The sequence below is a fragment of the Haliotis cracherodii genome, unplaced genomic scaffold (genome assembly GCF_022045235.1).
Source record: "Haliotis cracherodii isolate W230 unplaced genomic scaffold, xgHalCrac1.p SCAF_22, whole genome shotgun sequence".
In the NCBI taxonomy this organism is placed as follows: domain Eukaryota; kingdom Metazoa; phylum Mollusca; class Gastropoda; order Lepetellida; family Haliotidae; genus Haliotis; species Haliotis cracherodii.
Window position 1 is genome coordinate 10,644,802 of NW_027266278.1, and position 6,045 is coordinate 10,650,846.

The following is a 6,045-nucleotide window of genomic DNA, read 5'->3' on the forward strand; positions in this document are numbered from 1 at the left end:
TGTTAAAAAACACACCAAATAATTAAAGGCCAAAATAAATTAATTATATTGATCTGGATAAACTCCACCTATTATGTTGAAAGGGGAAACAACTGCTGTGGCTGCAAAACATCTTGGTCGTGAGATGTACGGTCCGTCCGGCAAAGATTGATCGTTTCCTGCATTAAAATTGAGTATTGCTTTAGATCCAAATGATTTGAGTGTTTATTTTCTTAAAATATGAAATTTAAGTCTCGATTATTTTAATATAAGTATGAAATATGTTTTTGATCGATCAGCTCAAGATCAACACTTCGTTATAACGTGAAATTTCTTATGTGGTTGATGGGCATATATTTTAAAAATAATAAAAACAATACGGTTTGTTTCACTATTTCATCAGTATTTTTACATGAATTAATTAACTGTTTCTTTAAAACGCCCTGTAAAGAATGTACCGGAATGGCTCACCTGGTCCCGTGATATCAATGCGGTATCTCGCTTCGGTTACCGTCTTCCTGCAACTGCAATCTCGTTCACTGGGGAGCCGAAATTCTCTGATATATCTCCACATATCACACACCTTCCTCCCCCACAAAATGCCTCTCGGTCACCAACTTTCGGAGATGGAAACATCATCACTACGGTAATATTTTGACAGATGGGGGATTTCCTGTACTAGGCGACATCAGGAATCCCCGATCCGAAAATAGTGCCGTCAATTATTTTTAGCCAGCCAATCAAAACGCGATGACCCTCAGACAGCCAATCAGATTGGGTGAATAAATATAAACCACTGCGAATAAACCACTGCTGGCGATTGAAGATCAAGCCCTGTTATGGGAGAAACACTTATAATAGTAAAACTTATCACCGTGTACATCCCAGAAATATTAATCATGCCCATTTATTTTCACCATAACACTGAATGGTGATTCTTAAATATCAACAAAAGTTAAAAATAAAAGATACCGAGAAACTTGCATGTGGCATGTTGTATTATTGTCTACCGTTTCCGGGTCACGGGAGCATGCAAGGTCAAACGGATTAAATAATACGCCAGTTATATCATCAAAGTCGCATTTTTATTTCATATCAGTGGTGATTACTGATACTATGTATTGATTTATGTTTTTACTGTATGTGATAGGCGAAATATTTCAAAATTTACTGTAATTGTTTTGGTACTAAAAATTATCAGCAGACAATCCCTGTCTGTGACATCCCATCCGGTGACCTTTGCACTTACTGAAATATTGCTGTCAGAATTTACGATCTTTATTTTTGTTTTTCTTTCGTCATATTAATTGGAGAATTACAAATAAAACATCCTTCGATTGGGAAGATCGTCACCTTTTGCCAAGGCATATTTATAAAGGCAATGTAAACTTTGTTGATATTGAAATAGCAAAAAGTGATTCAGAGGTCGGGCGAAGCGCGCCATGTTTGATTTTAGGACGTTTGCTAGCATCATATTTAACCAAAACGCTTGAAATTAGGATTAGTGAATACTTATTGTTTCCTGCAACTTGTATATCATGACACGTCAGATTAACCCGAATGTTCGTATGACAGCAACCGACATTATGACCTCGAAAATTAAGTTATTTTTTCTGTTAAACGTTTAGATAATAAACTTACTGAAATGGTTCATAATTTACCATCGCGCTGTTATTTGCCGATAAAAAACCCGAATTTTTACTCAATAATAATTAAGATATCGGAGATAAGATTGTTGAAATCAATTTGCACAAATGTTACGATGTTAAAAGGTTCCTAGCATGAAACACAAACACCTTCAATTACGCAATTCAGGTAAGTTCAAGAAAATTTACAAATTTTGTGTTCGCTTTGGTCTTAAACTTGGTATGATTGAAAACATCGGGATATTTTTATAGAGTACTGTGTAGTGTTCTATAGGGATAAATGTGAAAAATATTCTTCAATTGGCCATTGTTTAATGAGGCACCGACTGTTTGAAATCACTCACCCTCTTTAGAGCGCCTTATGCTAAAATTAATCCAGCAGGCAGGGGTAATTAAGAAGTGTGAAAATAATGCAGCAGGCTAAAGGTTAAAAGACTGTCGGCGACATTATGCATCCTTGTGAGTGAATGAGTTGGGTTTAACGCCGCTTTTAACAGTATTCAAGTAATATCACGGCGTGTCAGCTTAATGTGGGGGGAAAGCCCGAAGTCATGCATGTCTCAGACGTTTACCCCTTCGGTGAAACCCAAGAGCACGGGTATGATGCTGACAAACCTAGAAACATAATCGGGGCGAACCTGGATTCGAACCCACAATCATAGGTCTCTGGCGTGCCCACGGGACGCAACTCTGCACAGCGAAACGTGGCGCCTTAGGTGACTGGGCCACGTGGCCGCTGCATCCTTGTGGAGTGCTGTTATTTAAAGAGTAGGTTTCAGATGAGGTGTTGTTTGATTTTACTCTGTTATGTTCCAGTCCTGAATGAATGAAATTTAGAATTCGTCCATTTTTGGCTTTATTTTCTAGTGTTATAAGTAGACCATAATACCAAACCAAGTCGACGGGATTGCTAAACTCTAAAAATATGGCAAGTGTGTATTGATTTTGGGCTTGTTCTGTCCAGACATTGTACCTGAAATGTTACATTTGATCTAATGTTTGACGATTTGGAGAAAAGCCGCTCTTGTCACGGCTAATGAGGTCTGTTTTTGGAAATTTGGAACTTGAGCACGTTCTTAATGATGGATTTCATGATTTTTCAAATTTGGGAGGTAAGCAATACAGGACGATAAGAGTCCGGCTCATTTCGTGGTTTCCCTGGTTCAAATACTAGTACCACCATGGCTGATTTCCATTGTTTGGGGATTGTGTCAGATATCCAAATTTGACTAAAAAATGTAAAAGTTACTTATGAATTTTGAAAGGAAGTTTGTTTCGAATGATGTAACCGATATTGTCTGGTATTTGCTGAGGTTGTATTTTTGTTTTTGGTGCTTTTTGTAATTCTTATTAGTTTTATGTTTGGTTGTGTGTTAAATGAGTGGACGCTGGCTTTTGAGTGAATTTGGGTTAATTATTAATCAAAATTTGAAATTTAAGTGGATGGTTAGTGGAGCTACTTGATTTCGAGAAGTGTACGGCAAGTGCATTGACATTTCTTTGTTTGTGGTTCTAAAGTTCTGAATATTTGTGGAATGGTGAATTTACAATTTGATTTAAGGGCTTTAATTGTTTCCCACAATATTCTAGGGATTTTTCTCATCTGCCTGTATTTCCTATTTGTTTTACCAATTGTAGATTTGAACTTTCCCTCTTTTCTTTTTTGTCTACATTAACGATCTCAATGCTCCACTATGGGACCGGGTTGTGTGTGTATTTTGTTTTCGATGTAGGTATACATTTACTGGCTATTTCGTGTACTTTGTTTGCAACTTTTGTGTTAAAAGTGTCTGCGTTTTGTATCTGTGTTGGTCTATTTGATTGCAGACTTTTATGAGCAGGTGTCAGTTCGCTTTTTGTGTGTGTGTGTGTTTGAGGGGTGGTGAAAAGTTGTTTTTTGCTGAGGTGGTTTGTCTTTGTGGTTTTCGGGGAGGAAGCTCCAAAGATCTTTGTGCACGGAATCTCAAAGTGCTTCAAATTGGTCTTGCTGTGTAGTGATGCTGGATAATGGCAGGCTTGGCTAGATCTGTTTGAGAGATACATTTGTTAATTTTTAGAAGGCGCTGCTATTTAATGTAATGTATTTTGTGCGGCAGTGTGACGTTTGGCGTTACAGTTGACACAAAACAGGGCCCATTCTTGTGTGAGGTGAGACAGATTTGGGGCACAATTGGTAATTTTTAAATATTGTTGCAAAGTGGTCAGAATTTAAGCATTGAGAACATTGAATGGCTTCGAAAGGGATGGATTTTTATAACTTTGGGCACCGAAGGACGTGTGTTTTGCATCTTCATGTATGACTCCTTGGACCTGTGACTGCAAGCGTGATTTTTGCCAATTAATGTCTGGTGTATGCGTATGGATGCACGGAATGTTTGTTGACAAGGAAATGTGATGTTAAATGTAGAACTCTTTACCGCAGGTATTGACGTATTTGTACTCTAGTTTGGCTTTTTAGGGTTCATTTGTCTTTTTATTAGTTTTCAGTTAGTGGTTTACAGTCAAATTTAAAATGACACCATATTCTGGAATTTCGATCTGGCTGAAAGTGCTCACGCACATGTATATATTTTTGTAGAATTCTTTAATGATGCGATGATACAAATTTGTTCCACACATAATAGAGGCTCTCTTTTCGTTCAAAATAATTATTGTACTTTTAATGAAATCTTTATTTTGTTGTAAGATTATTGTTTAATGCCTCAGTCATAAATATTTCAGCTATATGACGGCAGTATGTAAATGTTCTAGTCTGGAATAGATAAACCACAGGTTGATAATATGACGAACGTCCAGTGACGTCCGGGTATGATGATTGGCAATCAACCTAGTCACAGAGCCAAGCCGCCGGATTCATTTTGTCGCAGAGCTTGTTGGGGACCAGTTCTGATTCGGAATCCCCAATGGTTAATCTCCGTCGCGAATTTTCAGAAAGGGTAAACCAAGGGACACCCAGTGCACTGTATAAAAATGTACATTTTCTAACAGTGGCCTTTCTCGGATATGCGAAAGTAGAGATACAGCTCACACCTAAACACTGATATTCCGGAGGCAGGAGATAATGACACAGTCCTATTTTTGCAAAAACAAAAGTTATAAATTTGAATGTTAGTTGATATTTATCATATTTAATTTAATATTATTGGAAATAACACTATAAATAAAAGTGTAAAGGTATGGATTTGATATGCCACTCTGATAAGAGTACCAAGTGTGTAACAAGTGTTCTCAGATAACATCCCTTGGCATAAACAGAAAGTAGAACAGTGATGCAGGTAGTTTTGGAACAAGGCCCACTGTGAGCCTTATGAAGAGTATTTAGCAGACATGTAAGTCTGTGATGATGTTACTTAAGTTTCAAAAGCCTTTACTGTTGATTCTGATTCTGTCAACAATTCATGATGTTTAGGTAAGATTTTAAAGTTTTTTTTAAAATATCTGGTGAGCACATTAACTTGTCTTGGAAGTGAACACTTTTTCCCTGATGAAAACGATATCCATTTATTCATAAACGAAGGCTGTGCTTAGACATGTGTTGATGCCAGTGAACGTACTGCTAATATTATAACTAACAATAGAAGTGTAAAACATAGGTTTAAGGAAGTAAGAGCAAGGTAAGGTTGAGTCGACATATGTAGTATGGTGCGTTGTGAAATTTGAATGTATATTGAGTGACATTCATTGTCCATGTAGTAACAACTGGTATTTCTCCCCGCGTATGAGAAGTGTATTCCCCTGAGTATTCTATATATAAAGAAAATCTACACTATCAGTGTTGATGCATGCCATCTTATCCCTATTCCATGAATTGATGCTCATGTTATCAATCAATTCAATTATTTACAAACCGCTTCCATGTAGCTGGAATATTGCTGTGTGCGTGTTGCACAAAAAACAAACAAATGTCAACCATTGTAATTCTGCATGAACTCTTATGGAGGACTGGCAAAGAGGACTCTCCCTTACAGCTTCCCTCCCTTCACCTGATTCAAAATAAACTTCACCGTCATCATCCAAACCTGCCTCATGTTTTGACTAGCAGCCCAGAAGCTAGACATCTCATACCACGCCCAGCTACACGTCTTAGACATTTGTCCTTTTGGTGAAACAAAAGTCTTTTTTAAAGAGAGAGCATAGTTACAGAGATGACAAACTGGTATTCAAATCCATGATCATGAGGTCTTAGACAATTGAGCCACATGTGTATGCATTTTAGACTGTACTTTAGACAATAAAATAACATGAGCATATTACAGTTAATCATCAATCTTGTAAGGAAGAAGAATTATGTTCTCTATAATAAAGAAGTTGACATCCTTAAATTCCCCTTCTTTTGTGTATCACTTCTAAATATCTTTCAAAGACTTTTTCCACGTTACGTTTATTTACAATAGCAATATCGACAGGCCATGCTAGTTGT

The 6,045-nt window shown here is 37.0% G+C and overlaps 1 pseudogene; it reads right to left on the reverse strand.

Annotated features, from left to right (window-relative positions):
- LOC139471227 (NAD kinase-like) overlaps positions 1-6,045 on the reverse strand; it is an 87,619-nt pseudogene that overhangs the window by 37,993 nt on the left and 43,581 nt on the right.